Source organism: Chamaea fasciata, unplaced genomic scaffold (assembly GCF_029207755.1).
Source record: "Chamaea fasciata isolate MVZ Bird 193981 ecotype frontalis unplaced genomic scaffold, bChaFas1.0.hap1 SCAF_4, whole genome shotgun sequence".
NCBI lineage: Eukaryota > Metazoa > Chordata > Aves > Passeriformes > Sylviidae > Chamaea > Chamaea fasciata.
This window is the reverse complement of record NW_027094089.1, coordinates 78,258,324-78,278,126: the sequence shown is the minus strand read 5'-3', so window position 1 is coordinate 78,278,126 and position 19,803 is coordinate 78,258,324.

Below are 19,803 nucleotides of genomic sequence, written 5' to 3'. Positions count from 1 at the left end.
AACCTCTGGAGAGCGTCTCTCTCAGAGGCTGAGGCTTGTTGTGGGCCTCTTGAAAGACTCAGGAAGCTTTTGGCAGAGGTGAGGTCAGTTCTGCAATCCCTTGAGCCACTGTTTGGACAGGGGCTCCCTCATGGTTCCCTCTCCTTGGGGTCGCTTGCATTTCCGGCCTTGGAGCAAATCTTTTAACTCTCCAGAGCCGGTTTGGGGCCAACTCTTTGATTTTTGGTATGCATAGTGTTTTACCCCAGAGCAGTTCTGTACCAAGCTGTATTTAAACAAGAAGTGTAATGCCCTAATGCTGGCTGATTGTGCAAATTCCTCTATTCCTAAACAGGTGCATTTTGGGTTCTTGTGGCCCACAGCATTCAGGTTTGTGTCCTGGTCTCTGCGGAGATGGCTGGAATTGCAGAGGGAGAGATATCTCTTAATTTAAGGGGGTTTATTGCTTCTTAAGGCTTTTGGGGGGGGGGGGAATCATAGTATAATTTTGATGGGTTTGTGCCTGTCCCATCCCTGGTGGTGTCCAAGGCCAGGCTGGATGGGGCTGGGAGCAACATGGGATAGGGGAGGTGTCCCTGCCCATAGCAGGGGGTGGAAAGAAATGGGCTTTAAGGTCCCTTCCCATTTTATTGAATCACAAATCTTTTTTAACGGCGATTGCAGTTACGTAGTGCTGATCCAGGCTCTGTGTATCCCTAACCTGACAGCTGGCTGTGCTTGTTTGGAGGTCTTGGCAGCTAAACTGAAGGTCGATCTCGTAGCAAGGCGTTAGAAACAGGTATTGTGTCATCGTCTGCTCGTTTGGGGCTGAATTCAGTCATTCCATTTGCGAGAAAGCAGCGAGGAGCAGGGACGAGGAACAGCGTGGGGAAAGGGGGACGCAATTCCTTATTGCTCTTCTTTGGGGGAACGGGAGCCGGGTGGTTACAGGGTCACGGTGACCCCAAATCCGCTCGGGATGGCGGTTGCTGTGCTGGTCCTGGTATTCGATGTCCCGGGGGATCGTGCAGGTCCCGTGCCCGCGTTCCCGGCGTTCGCCGTGCCGGTATTCCCGGTGTTTGCCGAGCCCGCTCGGGGCAGGTCCCGGCGCATCCGCTGCGCTCCCCGCAGCACCCAGGAGATGGAGGCAGCGCTCCGCAAGCGGCCCCCGAGCCTTCCCGCCGGGATTGATCCCTCCTGGAACCCTCCAGGGGTCAGCGCGGCTGAAGGAACGATGGACGGCCGGGAATTGCAGTTCGATTGCGCCTACTGGAATAAGTCTGTGTTTTGTTATTTTATTTGTTTCTCTTTCTTGAAAATGTCTTGTTCTCCTGGTTCTCTTGTTTTCCTGCCTGTGGGATGTGGTTGTGTGGTCCCTTCGTGTCCATATCCCGAAGAATTTAATAGAAGAGCTTCCTATGTGCTGCTCCAGATGCAGATCTTGCTGCTCTTGGCTGAGGGGCAGAGAAGCCGGCAGGACCAACTTTGGAGCATCTCCCTTAACCCAGAGGTCACACCTTGGCAAGCATTTCCCAGTCCTGGGAAAGGAGGAGGAGCAGGAATAATGGAATCATGGATTATCCTATGAACTAGGAGGGATCCACGTAGATCTCTGAGTCCAACTCCTATCCCTGCACAGGCCCCAACAATCCCACCCTGTGCCTGGGAGCATTGTCCAAACTCTCCTGGAGCTCTGGCAGAGTTTGGGGTGGGAGCATTCCCAGGGGAGCTGTTCCATCCAGGAGGGAGAAGCATGGCAGGGCCAGGGCAGCACATGGATCCACATGGGAACATCTGGGCTGTGCTTGGTCATGGAATGGAACTTCCTCCTTGCAGCTCTTCCTCTGCTCTTCCTGAGCAGCTGGAATTGGTGCAGCCAGCACAAAAACTTCTAATTTGGAAACAGCAAGCAGCACTAGGCAAATCTGGAGGTCTCTGATCTAAGGCAAAAACCTTGAAATGCAGATTTTTGAGGTAAATAGAAATATTTTGGATCCAAGTAGAGACCAGGTGTATGCTTTTAGTGATTTTTTTAAAGCTATTAAACCACCTAGGAAAGGTGATTTAAACACCTGTATGCTTGTAAACAGAACTCTGTGCATGTTTACCGTTTTCATTAGGAAATTTATTGCAGTTCAAAATGCTCTGATACTCCAGGGTTCAGCATCTGGAGTAAACTGTATGACAGAAAATCTCATTAAATTCTGACAGTAAGATGATGATTTAGGAATAACAATTAGTTAAGATCTTGCTTTGCCAGGTTAGAAAATCACATTATGATCAAGCTAAAGGTGTTCCTGCTCTTGGCAGGGGGATAGACTAAATGGCTTTTAAAGGTCCCTTCCAACCCAAAAGAAGGGATTTCCTATTGCTGCCCAGGCTCCTGCTGCAGAGGGGGGAGCAGAAAATGAACCTCAAGTTAATTAACAGCTCCAGCTGCTAATTCCCCCTGCACCGGACCAGGAAAAGTGAGCTTGCTCATTCCCTGTGCCCCATGGAAAATGATCAAACTCCAAAATTGCTGAAAGAATTAATTTAAATGAGCTGGCAGTGCTCGTTAGGGAGGGAATAAGGGCAGATTTGAGGAAATTAGTAACGTAACTCAAAGTTCCCAGCAAACTCCTGGCAAAGGCAATGTAAACTTGGTTTCAAATTAATTATTGCAAATAAACATTTGAAATGCTACAGGCCAAATTAATATTTCAGATTTCTTTGCTATTTATTACTGTGCTTAATTTTCTTACTTAAATATAATTTGGGCCTACGGCTGTTAAGAATTTAATTTTTGAGGTACTTTAATGAATTATAAAACATGTTTTAAACAGAAATGAATAGCTAATAAATGCCAAAAGTGATTAATTTTCTGAAACGTGCTAAGGCCTTTGTATTTAATTTTAAAAAATGCCCTAAATTGTTGGAAAGTAAAGAGAAAGAAAATACAAAGTGGATCAATTGAAGTCTGGAATAATTTACTAAATCAAAAATATGGGTTTTTTTATCCTATCCTGCAGCCATATGTTCTTCCACGAGTCTCCAATCCTTCCAGGAGTCAAGGTGGTGAAAAAAACATGCTCTGAAGACACCTTGCTCTGAACCCCAAATCCCTGGATGAGCAGCACTTTATGCTATTAAAAAATTGACATACCGAAGCTTTTTTTGGGATGATAAAACATCAAAGGTACATGTTTTTATAAGCCCATGAATTTTCTGATTATTTTAATACATTGGGTAAATAATAAATATATTTTAGTATATTTTACTTGATATATCTAAGTGAAAATGAAATTGTGAGAATGTGGTTTTCATACTTTAGGTTAGCTTCTAATATAAGTTTGGAAAAACTGGGTGATGCATAAAATTCCACAAGGTGGGATTTATGTGCACAGCTCCCTGCACAGTGGGATGGCAATACCTGCCATTAATTTTTTGTGGCTTGAAACCGAGCTTGATTTAGATGCTTTCATCCCAAGGGAAAAGACATTTTCTCAAATCAGCCCAGTGGTAATTGTTTGGAGTTGAGAGTGAACTCTGTGAAATTCCCCATGAATCAGTTTTGTGCTGCCAGTGATTTACACCCCAACACAAGCCTCCAAACGTCCTTACAAATTATCCAGGGCTAAGAAGGGGATGATTTGCTGCCAGTGACACTTTGGAGACTGTTCAGCAAAAGTGTTTTCCAGCAGCTCCTGTTGTAGTAAACTCCTGCTCAGCAGTGGGATCAACAAAACAGAAATTCCTTCCAAATTTCCCCTCTTTTGGGGAGTGCATGAATTCATGAACCTCCCACCATCTCTTCAACACAGAGTAATCTCTGAGCAGAGCTGGGTTTACACCTCACAGTCCCTCTTCCTCCTCATCAGAAGACACAAAACCTTGGAGAACCAACACGGTGAGATGTGACCTGGATGTCCCTGCTGCTTGACAAAGGTGGGAGATCACGGGGAGAGAAACTTTATTTGTGATGCAGGGATAAAAGGCCAGATGGAATTCGATGACTGGAGGAGAGTAGAAAGGGATATTCAAAACAAAAGAACAAAAAAATTTCATAGAGGCTCAGAGGTTACTCTAAAAAGCATCATCAGGAAAGAAACACTAGAAAATATCTACCTGTGAATATTTTGCATTTCTTGGCAAGTTTCTTTAACCTGCTGTATTTTCCCCTTATTTTTTAAGCTAGGATTTATAGAAAACTGATTAAGTCCTAATTTTTTTCTCTGGGCTTTGAAATTTCCAAAGTTCTCTTTACTTTGAAATTATTTTTCTTGGGAGCCTTTTGAATGCTGGAATCGATTTCTGTTTCTTTTCTTATTAATGAAACCATTCATCCAAGAAAACTTTGGAGAAGAAAGATCTAATTTACAGCCCTACCCCGGTGAAAAGAAATCAGGTGAACAATCAGCTGGACCATCCAAAGGATTATTACTATTGCAACGTAAGCTATTTAAGAAAATGTCTATGAGGAAATAGCTGGAAAGGTAGTAACTTAATCCTAAATACCAGGAAAACAAAGCAAATTACTGCATATAACATAAAAACAGAGAATGGAGGCAGGCGCAGGTGCTCACCAAGGATGTCTGTTTTAAGCAGGCAGAAAGTTTTTGTTTGGCAGCAGTTTTGGGCTGAAGGTGGCTGGGATGGCACTCAAGTTGTTGGTTTACTGGGAAAGAGCTCTTTTTTTAGTTCCTGGATGGTGTGGGACTTGCATATGATGTGCTGTAAGGCCAGGGGTGTGATTGATCCTAAAGGTGAGGTTGAGTTGTGTTTGCTGTGGCAAGTGCCGAGTTTCTGGCTGAACTAAGGCTGACACTTTCATAGAGAAATTATCTTCACTTTGAGTATTTCAAATGTCAGAACATCAAGGATCCTGCTCACTCTTTGTTAGTACAACCCCTTATCCTTTAGAAAGGTTCACGTTTCCATCTGGGCTGTTTTGTAGGGATGTCAGGAATTGTGTAAGCGCATCACAGATGACCTAAGAGTTGGTTTCATTATTTATTGCCTTTAACCAGGGTTTCATTGCCCCCTTTGATTAGCTCGGCCAAAAATGGCTTCTTTTTCTGGCTAATCTTGGAGGAGGGATATGAAGCTGAATGCATGAGTTGATTTTAGGGTGGAGAGGAGCTGGATGCAGCCCCCGAGAAGGTAACAGCTGGGGATGGTCCAGGCACACTCAGTTTTTGCCAGTTATGGAAGCAGCCACAGGTTGGAACGGCAGGACTGTGCCCTGATTTTGGGCAGCTGGGGGAACTTTGGAGTCTCTGCCCTGTGGATCAGTGAGGGATGTTGGCAGAAGTGCTTGTTTTAGGATCGTGTGGCACCGCATTGATCTCTGCTCCCTTCTTCTGCACCTTCCTTTGCAGCCAGCCCGGCAGAGGGAGCGGAGCCAGTGGGATGAGGGAAGGCTGCCCGTGGTAGGGATGCCAGGAAAACCTGCTCCCTGCCCACTGCCAGCCTGTGCGGAGCAATTATTCATGCTGGAGACCCAATGCTAGGAGACATGGGCTCGGGCAGAGGGAATGTCTAACACTGGTAGGACGAGATCATTGTGCTGCAAGTTGAATGAAAGGCGTTTTTTTTTTTTCATAACAAAGATAAGACAGGCAGTGAAAGACACTTTTTTCCATGAAGGAAGAAGGCGTTATCCTGCTTAAATGATTTAGACAGACTTTATTGGAAAGCCATGAGTCTCTTCATGGATCATTGTCTCCAAGCTGAGTTGCTCAGTGAGACCTTTCGTCTATGGAAAAGAGACCCAAAGGGACTGAAGGGAGCCCGTGACCTTCCACCACTGCAAGTCTGGAGCCATAGAAATGTTTGTCAGCTTTTAAAAGAAATGGTTGCACTTGAGATCCTTTCCTTGAAAAAATCCCTCAATCTGGAGCCACAATGAGGTGCAATTTTAGCACAGATCTGCCAGGACACAGGGGTTCCTTTTTCCTTTCAAGTAAAATGTGGAAGTCAGCTGGGGTATCTGAGCTTTTGCGATATTACCAGGAAAACATTCAATTTTCTTACTTTTAATTCAGGTGAGGTGAGCTTTGTGTGTAATTGGTTTTCTGGAAGCAAAACAAATATGCTTTTAATTCTGGGAGAAAGACAGGGTGACAAATCCTCCATATGAGAACTTGGTGTGGGGGCCTCTCCTCTGGGGAGCAATTCTTGTGTGCAGAGAGAAATACCCAGGTCCCAAATCAACCAAAACACGTGGCTGCCAGCCCCAAAAGCAGTTCTGCACTAATGGAGATAATATCTGGGCTCATGTGCACCATCACTTGCTCTCAGTGAGATGAAGCTCTGGGGTTAGTGCTAATGTAAGTGTCTCTTAGTTCTGATTGTTGTGATCCTACACTGGTCAAAACCAAGTTCTCCCCCCTTTAGCTGGAAATTATCCTTTTCTGCTTCTCTCCCCTCCCTTCCCTGTTCTTGACACATATAACAATAAACGGTGTTGCCCTACACTGAACCGTGGGCTCACATTGTGTGGAGTTCGTGTTTCCAGCAAACAAAATTCCTGTTGTTGCTTGCAACACTCAGTAATTCCTGGTTTGTCAACAACAGCGCCAAAAAAGTTGTGTTGTTTTGTTTTTTAAGAAGTTTTTCTAAAGCAGGACAGCATCTCAAACCCACACACTGTGGTGACCCTGCCCACGGCAGGGAGCCAGAACTGGATGATGTTTTAGGTCCCTTCCAACCCTTCCCAAAGGTGTTAAAATGACAGGATTAACCTGCAAGATTAACCTGCAAAGTTCATTTCTCCATATCACAGAAATAGAGATAACGAAGAAGGTGAGAAAACAGATAGTTTAATGCCAGTCTTTATGTCTGTGCCCATTAATTTGCTGTTTATTGGTGGGATTGAAGGAGAGGGACATTGCTTGGGCTCATTATCACCGTGCTGAACACTGCGGCTGTCAGGGAAATCCAGCAGGACTCTGGGGCTCATTGGATTTCCATGTGAGGCTGCATCCAGGGAAAACCCTGAACAGCTGCCCATGGGATGCCTGAGAAATGTCTTTTTTAAGAAAATCTGTATGAAAATGGAGGGCATGCACAGCCCTGTAGAGGAGGTTCTTTTCTGTGGGGGATAAAGGGATTTTTTTTCCTCTTTGGAAATGGTTACGCCCGATTCGAGATTGCCTTGTTTGGTAAGAACATCTTTTACTCATGTGAGTGATCCATAATGTGATTGCCTCCTAAATCATCACTTTGGTGTTAATAAATTGGCTAATAATGACTCAAAACCTGTGTGGTGATTCTTGACCTCTGTGAAAGGCAAAATTTGAAGGAAAATTCGGAGCCATCACCATTCGTCTGAAATCAGGCTGTAGCGTGACCAGAGTGGGAGTTCCACTCAGAGCAATCAGAGCAGGATGAGTGTTACAAGGCAATGGAAAAAAAGTGGATTCTAAACTTTGTTATGTTCAGCATTTTTGTGTAAGAAGGCTCAGAATTTTGCAGAGAGAACAAACACAGGGTTTCGTTGAAAACTATAAAATAAGGATTTTTTTTTTCACTGCTGGGTCTTATTTAAACAATATTTACCTACTTAAGATATTAAAATTAATCACTGCTGTTTACATTAGAAAATTGTCCATAATACCTTTGGTTTTCCCCCCCACTTGTTTCTCTCCTGGAGTTTGTTTTTCAAAGGGTGCACAAAGTTTTGAGGGTCCAAAGAGCTCAGGAGATCTGGGGGGGGGGAGGGGGGGGGGGATGTCTCCTTCCTTCCAAGCCTTGCTGCTGCTTTGGGTTCTCCTTCCATAAATCCCCACCCAGTGGGAAATTGGGATGTCTCCTAGAGGAATGCCTCCTGCAAAGAGTTTCGTGTTTGGCTGAGGAGGCCCCTTCTTCCAAGCAGAAATTTCCTTCCTTCCTTGTCTCTTGTTTATGAGGAAAACATAAAATCCCTCTCTGTGCTTAAACTCATTCTGGTGATGCTCTAAATTCTACGCTTAAAGATGCATTTAATTAAAGATTGACTATGGCATAAAGTGGAGGTTAATTAAATACCAATCAATCCCTGTATAAAATACATATAAAGGGGCTTTGGCTCAGGCAGTAAAAGGACCTCCAGGAGGAGATTCCCCTCTTGCTCATTGTGTAGCTGGAGAGTGGCTTCCCACACTCTTTTCCTTGCTGTATTTGTCATTCAGGATATTGAAGCCCTGAAGAAAAGCTGTCTTTATGGAAACAAAACCATGGTCTGACCCACTCCTGCTGTTCAGAAGAGATTTCACAGGGACTTTTCCATCACCACTTTGTTATGGTGATGTTGGTGTCATTAGACAAAACTCTCATTGATGAAAGAATAAAAAACTTCTATTTTTGTTCTCCCAAAAATTTTTGAGGAGGTCCTTTATAGTGGCATCAAATGAATCCAGAGTATCCAAAGTTAATAAAACAACATAGTTTTTCATGGAACAAGTTGTCAAGCTGTAAGTGCTTTTTTGTAGAATATGGGTATGCTGAAATTTGGAGGAGCTCCAGGAAGGAGAAAAGTTTTGGAGGGTCTGGAAGAGGTGTCCAACACAGGAGAAGCCTCATATAATTTTTATATTCTTTTCCCCCATTCTGTGTTCCCATGAGGCAACATTTTGGGAATCAGTGGGATGTTTCAGAGAGAAATCTGGAGTTTTTTCTCCTGCACTGGTGACTTTTAATGTGAGGTCGAATGGACAGACTTGGAATAAGAGGCCTAAAATTTACCCTGGATCGAGAGCAGAGTTTAGTCTCTGTTCTATCCAGACCTAGTTCTTTAGAAGACCCTTAAAGAATGACTTTAACACGCTCCTTGTCCTCCATGCTCTGTAGTGCCTCAGGAACATTAAATGGTGAAAAGCAAAGTTTTCCTGCTTCAGAATAGGGGCTTTCTTTAAAATAATATAAAAAATCCTTGATTTTAAAGTTTTTTATAGGATATTCATGTATTGGACATTAAACATTTGGATGTTTAAACGACCCAAACTAAACATATAAGCTTTAGTCAGGAGCAAAATAATATAATTTTGAAATATTTTCATTTTTCAATGCTCAGTTCCATTAAAAAAATTATTGTTCTTTTATTTCTCACAGATCTTCTGGAATCTGAGCTTTCCTCACTGGGTCTTTTAGGGATTTCCACCTCCTTTAGAAATCTGCTTTACATGGCTGCAGGGATGACCTTCCAAGGAGCTCAAGGCACTTGGTCAGCATGGCAGGGCCTTTTAAAAGTATCTTCCCAGCCCTGCAGAAGGAGTAAAGTGAACTCAAAGCCTGTGAAGAAGCAGTCTGGGATCCAGCAGCCCCTGCCATGCGAGGTACAGGTTGCAGAAATGAAGTTGGAAGTTAATTGTTCCTGCTGCTGAAGGGCCCGGGTTAGTTGCTGTCATTACACTAATTTTTGCACCGTCTCAGTGACCTTCATATCATATTAACAGTTTTATATTATGTTAGCAAATTGCTCTGCCAGAGCTGCAAGTCTGATTGCATTCTGAAGGTCATTAATATGATATGAAAATATTATTGTATTCTCTCCTTTCATATTTTATTAGTGATATGGAAAGCAATAAAGGAGTTGATTTTTGCTGGGAGGTTCCCCAGGGAAAGATGCTCTACAGCAGTGGTTTCCCACATTGGCTCCTAATCCAATCTCAACGGGAAGTTCAATTTCCTCATCATTAATTATTTAGCTGTATTTAACTGCCATAAATTCTCAGATTAATTTTTTTAACTGTTGAGTTTGATGACCTCCAAAGACATTGGTATTAACCAGTGCAATATGAAATACAGTCCCTTCACACAGGTGGAACCCACCCTTCCACAAGGATTTGTGTGAAGGCATAATAATGGCAAATTTAATTTTTCTTCTGCAGGAGGGAAGGTTTATTTTATTACTACTTTTGGTGCAATTCAGAATTGCAGCATGGGGGAGGAAGGTGGTGGCAGCTGGGACATTCCTTCAGGGTGAGACTGGCACTGGAGCTGTCCCCAGGTCTTTTTTCCAGTGGTCACCAGGCCAGGGACAGCTGCTGCAACCCCCACAGCTCAACTTCTACCCAAAAATTTCATTTATTAAGCAATGTAGAGCGGAAAAGTCCTGACACAAGTGAGCAATGGGTAAAACTGATCAGTCACCACCCAGAGCCAATGGTGAAGGCAGGAACTTTTGGGCAGGTTTTGGCTGTTATTTGAGAACAATGACGCTTTGGACTTGCAGAAAAATGGGTTAAAAACTTTAAAGGAGATTTTGATAGAAAAGGAACATCGTTGCTTGCAGAGACAAATAATTTTTGAGTCAACAGTGCTATTTTAGAGTGACTTCAGCCATAAGGGTGACTTTGGTAAGCAGCAAGTTGAATTCTTTAATGCTTTAACAGCCCTTAACTCACTCTTAGAATGACATCTAACAGGAGTTTATCAAATGTTACCCACAACAATATTGGATTATGATGTTACAGCACCCAGATGTTGGGGTTTTAACATGATTTTGCCAAGTAGAACCGTTTTAATGTTTGAATTTATGCCTTTTACCTTCCACAGCGTGAGGGTGCTTCGTGTTCATCCGCCTCAGCCATGTGATGGCTCCGACATGGAGAGCCACAGATCCCAGGAAAACGCTTCCAGAGTAGGTTTGTCATCGGGTTATGGGCGGTCAGGGCTGGCAGGAAAGGTAGTTTGGAGGTTCCTCCAGCCTGGGGAACATCCCAGAGGGTTCTTGGGATGAAAGAAGGATGCAGTGTAGGGAAGAAGGATGGAGAAGGATCCGGCACAGGGAAGAAGGATGAAGGATGAAGCACAGGGAAGACGGATGCTGTTGTTATTTCATGGAAAGCGGCGCCGAGGGCAGGGGGAACGCGGTGCAGTTCTCGGGAGCGCCTGCAGATGGCGGTGCTCCACTGAGGCCGAGGCCATGGTCCGCACGGGGCACCTGACACAGCGCCCCAAAACTGCCCTGCACCCCAAAAACCGCCCTGCACCCCAAAACTGCCCTGAACACAGCATCGGTGTGTGCCCTGCACCCCAAAACCGCCCTGAACACAGCATCGGTGTGTGCCCTGCACCCCAAAAACCTCCCTGCACCCCAAAACTGCCCTGAACACAGCATCGGTGTGTGCCCTGCACCCCAAAAACCGCCCTGAACACAGCATCGGTGTGTGCCCTGCACCCCAAAAACCGCCCTGCGCCCCAAAACCTCCCTGTACCCACCACCAATCGTGCACACACAGCACCCGTCCTGCAGCCATGGTACTGATCCTGCACTCCAAAACTGCCCCGTACCCCAGCACTGATCCTGGAGCCAGCACTGTTGAGCACCTCAGCTCTGGTCCTGAACACCTTCTCCACCCTGTATCCCCCTGCACCCCAACACACTCCACCCCAAAACAGACCCTGCACCCCGCCCTGCCCCTCACACAGCCCTCTGCTCCTGGTGGCTTATCCGCAGACCCAGGAGTGGCTCTGGCCCCACCACGCTGTGCTGTGGCCAATCTAATCCATCCCTGCCCTCTGGCAGTGGGAAGCCATTCCCCGTGTCCTGTCCCTCCATCTCTTGTCCCCAGTCCTTCTCCAGCTCTCCTCGAGTCCCTTTAGGCTCTGGAAGGGCTCCCAGGTCTCCCTGGAGCCTTCTCCAGGTGAGCACCCCCAGCTCTCCCAGCCTGGCTCCAGAGCAGCTCCATAGTCTCAGTTGGACTCACTCCAGCATCTCCACATCCTTTGAATTGGGATCCCTAGCCAGGATCTCACCTGAGCAGGGCAGAACCCCCTCCCTGACCTGCTGGGGGTGAGCCCAGGCCATGGCTGGCACTCCCTGCTCAAGGATTGTTGCTGCCAGAGCTGCCGTGGTTCTGCTGCTTCCCTCCAGGTCGTGTCCTCACCTGGGCAGGGCAGGAGCTGCCCCAGAGCCACCACAGGGCATCACCAGGTCACATCCACCCAGGGCGTGTCCGTGGCACAGCCTGGCCTTAAATATGGGCTGTAAAACTCCAGGAGAACCGAGGACAAAGCAGGCAAAGCCACGCTGAGCCCCAGTAGGAATTTTATTGACAATAATAAAGTTCTTTGGTGTCTCTTACAGGAGAGAGGAGCATGTCAAGTGTGATGCTGCTTAACGTCGTCTGAGACAACAGAGTGAGAGTACTGAAGGTAAGACCCTGTGGACTGAGCCATATTTCATCACAGATAGAGCCCTTTAACCAACAAACTTGTTCTGGGAAAGTTTCCAACTCCGACAATCTCTGGCGTTGTAGGGTGGTGGGATCTCTCATGCTAGGAGCATCAAAGGAGTCTCTGGAGATGTTTTAACAGAGGACAGGAGCCTAGGAGGGAGACTTCAAAATCCTGGCAAGGGTACAAATAAAATACACTTTGGTCTTAAATTAATGTAAAATTTTATGAAACTGTCTCTCGGAGATTATTCCCAATGTGGAGTTAAAAAACAAACAAGCAAACAAAAAGCAAACAACAACAAAAGAATCTCTGGCTGGTGTCCACAAAGAACAAGTGCTGTGGTTTCCAACCTCTGAATGACATTATCCTCCAGGAACTGCCTCTTCGGGAAGATTCTACATCGCCAGGCTTCATCTGCATCCCTTGCTTAAAAAAAAGAAAAAAAAAAAAAAAGAAAAAAAAAAAAAGAAAAAAAAAAAAAAGATAATTTGTCCTTTGACCTAAACACTGATTTTTGCAAAGGCTTTCCCTGGTAAGTCCTGCCCGTGCCCTGTCAGGACTGCATCCACTCTCTGGACATAGACTCCAGGCTCACCCTGAACAGCCAAGCTCCCCATCCAGGGCCTCCCTGTGGCTGGAGAGATGGGATGGGATGTGTCTCTCCTGGGAAGCAAACAAGAAATACAAAGGAAGATGAGAGGTGAAAAAAAAAAAACCCTCAAAACAGAAAAAACCCCAAGCTCGAGAAGAGAATGAATTAAAAGATAGTAACAATAATAATATTAATGACAAATTTTAATTAATAAGTGGCTAATTATTTTCTAAGCACCATAAAATTGCCATAGCAGCCTAATTGCTTTGCTAGGCTTGCCACCAGGCAGGGAGGGGATGAAGAGCTCTAATCCCCTGGATTTCGATGTGGGAGGTGCAGATGAAGGGGACACTCCGGGGTCTGCAGGGGCAGTGCCACCACACGGGGACCTGGCCCATTCCCCACCAGGTGCCACTGTCACCTGAGCAGCTGCCACCAAGACGGGCAGGGCTGGGGTGGCTCTGGGATCGGGTGGGGCGGTGGCTCTGACCCCAGCAGGGATACAGGGACCACAAGTGGCTTGCAAATGGATTTCCAGTTTGCCGTGATTCTGGAAAAGCATGAAGACACCGTGGGATTGCTGCAGCTGCTTTCATCCTCTCTTTCAAACCCTCTTACAGATCTTTTGAAAATGTTTTTTGACTTAATGCCAGCACAGATTATTGGTTTTATGCTTCTTGCCCTGTAACAACCACGCACTTATAGGAAATTACTTGTAGGAACTCACAGTAATTGGGGATGTGGAGATACCAGCTACCAAAGCCACAGGAGCTCCTCCGCCCTTCGGAAGAGTTCGCAACACCTCAGACTCCTGAGATTTGTTTCTCTGGGCTGCCTGGTGCAGGTGTGCACAGCCCAGCCACCTCTTGTCCAGGGCACTATTCTGGGGGCAGCATGGTCACATTTGAAGTGGTCATTCATTGAGACGGATTTTTTCCCCGGGCTGTTTTTGCCCTCAGTTCTGTGATGAGCAATTTGGATTTATCTGCATTGACCCCTCTCATGTGCTGGGTGTGTTTTGAGGAATGAGTCCTTTCTTTTCCTAAAGGTGGTCATCAATTAAACCACATCATCATTTGCCATAATCTTATTACTAAATGAAATTTTATCTCATCCCACGATCCCCAAAGAAAAAAGCAATGTCTGGTTGGGGGCTATGGGTTCTATGGGGTACAGAACAAATTCTATGATTTCACACAACTTGTGCTGCTGACTCTTCTGTCTCTGCATATTTATCTTCCTTCCATTCCTAACAAACTTGTTTTTTCAGCCCTTCTTTGTCATAAGGATGATGAGGATTAACTAAATGCATGTAAACATAACCATAAAAAGGGGGAAAATTACACTGCATGAGCAAACCTGATACTCTTCCCAGTTCATTAGAATTTAATGAAGAAATACTCAGTGCCCAACAGGGGAATCCTAATTCATTATGTCTTTTGAATTCTCATTAAGCATATGCATGGTGACTACTGGAAACCTGCACCCTTTCAGCTCTGTTGTCCATTACCCTGACTAATAAATAGTCATTATACTTAAATACTGATGAGGACACTCAAGGAAGTTTTATTCCTGTAATTAATTTTCCCTGGTTAATTCCTGATGATTTTCTGCTGGTGGCTGAATCCACATCCTTGCACAGGTGAGGTTGGAGAGAAGCTGCTCCAAAAGTGGTTGGAAGGTGGAGAAGAGGATGGACCACACCAAAACCTCTCCACACCCACAGAGGAGAGCCACATTCTCCCCACCTCAAGGATGCTGCTTTAGGTTTGAGGGACTCTGCTGCTTTTTCATAGGGGGAAAAGCTTTTTATCCATTTAAATCCCTGGAAGTGTCCAAGGCTATGTTGGACAGGGCTTGGAGCAACCTGGGATAGTGGAAGGTGTCCCTGCCCATGGCAGGGGATGCACTGGATGAGCTTAAGGTCCTCCCAAGCCAAACCAATCTGGGATTTTAAGTGTTGTTACCTGCTTTGGGCCCAGTACCTGAATGATGATGGATGTTGGCTGAAGTTTCCCCAGTGCTGATGCTTTACACAGTTTTCCACACTCTTGGATGAAAACTTTCAAAGGAAGGCTGTGTCAGGGAACACAGAATAACTAAATCCTTCTGACTTCTTATGTAGCTTAAGGCAATGTTTAAAAACTCTAAAATGTTTAATAGCTTGGAGCTGTATTTTATTCCATAAGTGGCAAAGGGTTTGTTCATTCCTGTATCTCTTCCCAGTTATTAATACTTTTTGTCCTTTGCCTCTATTACTAAAGCTGGCTGATGGCTCTGGAAGGAATCTCTGGTGTGTTGGAGCCAAGAAATGACTGGTTTTATCACAGCTGCTTTCCAGGGGACTTTCTTCCACCGTTCCCTGCAGTTCAGTTTTGGGGGTGTGTGAGGAATGTTCTTGTCCGTCAGGTGCTCTGGGGGGTGCCCGCCTCCCCCAAATCTCCAGCTCATGATGCGAATGCCAGAAATGACTCACTGGTGTAGGACAGGACCTGGACCCAGGGGTGGGGCAGTTTTGTCCACGTGGGAATTCTGAGGTGGTTCAGGGACTGACAGGCAGCTCATAAACTAGGGGAGGGGAGGGGAGGGGAGGGGAGGGGAGGGGAGGGGAGAGGAGAGGAGAGGAGAGGAGAGGAGAGGAGAGGAGAGGAGAGGAGAGGAGAGGAGAGGAGAGGAGAGGAGAGGAGAGGGGAGGGGAGGGGAGGGGAGGGGAGGGGAGGGGAGGGGAGGGGAGGGGAGGGGAGGGGAGGGGAGGGGAGGGGAGGGGAGGGGAGGGGAGGGGAGGGGAGGGGAGGGGAGGGGAGGGGAGGGGAGGGGAGGGGAGGGGAGGGGAGGGGAGGGGAGGGGAGGGGAGGGGAGGGGAGGGGAGGGGAGGGGAGGGGAGGGGAGGGGAGGGGAGGGGAGGGGAGAGGAGAGGAGAGGAGAGGAGAGGAGAGGAGAGGAGAGGAGAGGAGAGGAGAGGAGAGGAGAGGAGAGGAGAGGAGAGGAGAGGAGAGGAGAGGAGAGGAGAGGAGAGGAGAGGAGAGGAGAGGAGAGGAGAGGAGAGGAGAGGAGAGGAGAGGAGAGGAGAGGAGAGGAGAGGAGAGGAGAGGAGAGGAGAGGAGAGGAGAAACACTCGAGTTGTTACAGAGCTCGGGCTGCCCGTTTACCATGGGCTGGTGCTTGGCGTTGGATCAAAGCGGATCCTGAAAGGAGCACAGCAGGAATGACAAACCCGGCTGCTGCAGGCAGGGGAGGGTTCCAAGCAGGCGGGGACAGATCCGGCTCCGACACCAGCTCGGGGCCCTCCGGGGACAGGAGTGTGGGCAGGAGGGGACGGGAGCATCCCGGCTCCCCCGAGACTGCTACAGCTCCTTCCGTGTTCATTCACGGAATTATACTTGCTATTAGACCTTAGAGCCCTAGCAGTGCCTAAAGGAGCTCCAGGAGAGCTGGGCAGGGACTTTGGATAAGGAATGGAGAGATGAGACACAAGGAATGGCTTCCCACTGCCAGAAGGGAGGGACAGGTGGGGTATTTGGGAAGGGATTTTGGTCTTGTCCTTTGCAGGATAACTTAAAGTCATTCAGTGTTTTCACAGTGATGATAGTTGGGTCAAACAAAGGGTTCTTCAGTGCATGCAAAAATTTTTCAGTGTCTCCGACCTGAAATCAATGGGATTAATTCGGAAGTTGATCCAAAGCAGACTGGAGTTAATGGGTGTGTTTTGATCAACCTCAGTGGCTTTCCCAAAGCTTCCCAGCAGCCCTGCAGAGATTCAGGTGAGTTCCCTGGTGGAGATGGAGCTCATGCCCAAAGGTTCCTCATATTATCCAGATATTCTTCATGGGAAGGACTGTCCAGCCCTGGGCAGGGGTAGAGTCCCCATCCCTGGAGGATTTCAAAGGCCTTGTGGACATGGCACTTGGGGGCGTGGGTCAGTGGTGGCCCTGAAGGTGCTGAATTAACGATTTGACTGGATGACTTCAGGGGGCTTTTCCAACCAAAACAATTCTGTGATTCCATATTGTCCTGGGCTGAGTTTCCTTTGGTGTTCCAAATGACATCCACTTTCCCAAAGCATGTGAATTCTTCTTAGATTTTTATTGGTTAATATTAGATTTTATTTTGCTTATAAAGGTGGAAGTGAACACAGTAAACCTGTATACAAAAATAAACCACATTTGTTGGTGTCTTCTAAGCTATGGACTGCTCTTGACATGCACAAGGAGCCCAGGCTCCCTCCCACTCTCCCAGGCTTCAGGAATCAGTCATTATTTGTGCCTCTCCAATGACAAATCACCACTATTATGAGGTTTTATCCTTTTAAAACAAAATAAATTTTATTAATTCCTTGATTTAATAATTGAAGCCTTGACTTCTAATGGGGGGGGGGGGGCAAGTGTTTGTTGTGATTAATAGGACACATTCCCTGTGTATCACAGAACTTTACTAAATCTTAGTAATGGTGTGGGGGTCAGTGTCACTGTTATTATAGAAATGATAATTATATCTTTGGGAAGCTGTCAGAAAAGTATCTTTTCTAGGAGTCAGAGCAGTGTAAACAGACTGTACAGGCAGGCACTACCCTTTCCATCAATACGTAAACAATCTCTGTTAAGCTCATCTTGATAGTCTTATTTTGTTGCCACATTTTAATTACTCATCCTGTCTGTTTGTATTCCGCTGCATTTTGCTGAAGATACAAGCTTTAAAAATCATTGGTATTTAGGAAAATCCAAAGCTGGGGTGATGCATGCTCAGGTGCTAATTTATTTACATCAATTAATTTCAGGCCCCTGATGTAAACCAATTAGTATTCAACACTTAATGGAGTCATTATCTGTCAGATTAGCTTTTAGAAATGCTTGTCACTGCTACAGGACCAGGCAGCAGAACTTTGCTAATAAAACTAGCAGAATTAATGGAGTGAACAGCATAGATAATGACTTAATGTGGAACATACAGTATAGAAAAGAGACTGAACAACTGTCTTCAAGAAATTAAGATATCATTGAGCCGGCTACTTTATTCCAAAACTGAGCTCAGATGGGCCCTTTGGAAACATCAAAGGTGTCTTGCTAAGCCTCTGCAAAGTTTATTTCATAATAAATAACTTCCACCCTTTGTGCCCTCACATGCTCCAGCCCAGCTTGATGTGGCACACAAAGAGAGGCTTCCTGCTGTACCTCCCTGCTGTCACTCCAGGCTGTTCCTTCCCAAGGACTGGGAATTACTGGGAGCATCCAGGTTACGGAGCTGCGCCTGTGGGCATCACCTGCAACTTCCCCAGGTGAGACCTCCTTTGGGGCATGCACTGGTCACCTGCAAGGCTGTGGGGCTCTGCAAAATGAGTTCTATTTGGACAGCAGTATTTGCCGACTGTTTTGTTCTTCCAGGTTGAATTTCCTTTTTTTTTGTGCGTGTGTGTGGTTTGTAATTTTCCGTGTGCAGTTTGAGGTCAGTCTGGTCATTCTGGTGCCTCGGGGACAGATGACACCTGTGCTAAAGTCATCCCTGCATGGAGGGAAATCACAGAGCTTAATTCCTATTTAAGATTTGCAAAAGCAAAAAATGTAAGTACATCCTGAAAAATCACAATGGTGTATTTGTATAGAAATTCCCGTGACTTGTGACTGTGGCACCGAGCTGCAGATGAGTCTGGTAATGCTGATCTCACTGCAGGAACAGTCCTGCACTTTCACCCTCTCTCGTGTCCTGATTCAGGGATTATGGGCTGGTCTGGGGGCCATGGGGGTCATCAGTACGTCCCTAATGGCATAAGGAATTCCTCTACATAATTCTATCTGTGATTGCATTTGAAGAAAAGTCCCTACAACTGATGAATCCATGGTGATGCTGTTCAGGTGCTCTTTTCCTTGTCACAGCACCAAAACTTGAACTCTGCCACAAAATAAGAGTGAATAAAGCCATTTTAAAGCTGTGTTATTTGCTGTTCTCAGAACAAACTGTGATGTCCTGCCAGCTCTGTGCTGCTCACCTCAGCTCTTGTTCTTGCTGGGTAAACCAGAGCAGTTCTTACAGTTTTAGGTAATGCACCTTTTAGGAAACGCTGTGGGAGAGTTGTCTTCAAACTCAGGGATAATTTCACACATTTTTTAAGTCTTCCTTCTTTAAATAACTGCCTTAACACCCTGTATATCTCCCCTATCCTTACGGAGATGATCTACCTTGACCGCTATTTATGCCTGGTTTACAATTATATTGGTTTTTGCATTGATTGTGGTTGCTCTCCTTGATGGTTTTTCACCTTTGCAGAGGGACTCAGTTTATGGCACAAAATCAACATTTACATTTGATTTTCATCATGGCAAGTGGCTGCTGAGAGTGATTGAGTGGCATACGGGTGCCTGAGCACCTCCCTCCAGGAAAACCATCTCCTTTCAGCTCCGCTGCCCAAGAAACTTCTCACCTTCCCCAGCCCCTAAGGCTTCTTTCCAGGAGTATTCCAAAGGAGGAAGGAGACCAAATGTGACTCTCAGGGTGTAGAAGAGGTGATGTTGCACTGCCCTAACTTCCAGTATTGGAAAAACCCCTCAGATGACAGCTAGACATGAAGTATCCTGTCCCTATCATATCCACCCCCCATAGAACCACAAACATTTGCTGTCCCAACACCCCCGTGACAGAGGTTTTAGAAACATCAGTGACAGAGAGTATTTGTGGATTTGTTTTTCAGTAATTGCAGCAGAAAATCCTTGGCTGTGTGATTTTCTCCTCCAGCTGTTTGTCTATGGGATCCCTGGAGTGGGAGAACTTGGACCATGAGGAAGGAGACATTTGGAAGCAGCCTCAGGAAGGTACAAGTGGTGATAGAGGGACATGTTCTGTGTCTGGGTAAGCTGGGCATCACTTTGAAGGGGTGGAGGGCCAACAGCCAGAGCAACTCTGTCATCTTTGTGAGCAAGAGAAGCTGATTTTATGAACTTCTGGCTCAGCTGAACCTCATTTTAATATCTGTAAAGACATTTCAACCTGGATTAACTTCCACTACATTTGGATTTCTTTGTGAACATTTTTTACAGCTGTTCAGAGTTTTCTGCAAAGAACTGTTAATTTGGGGAACAATAATTCCTGGCTTTAAAGCC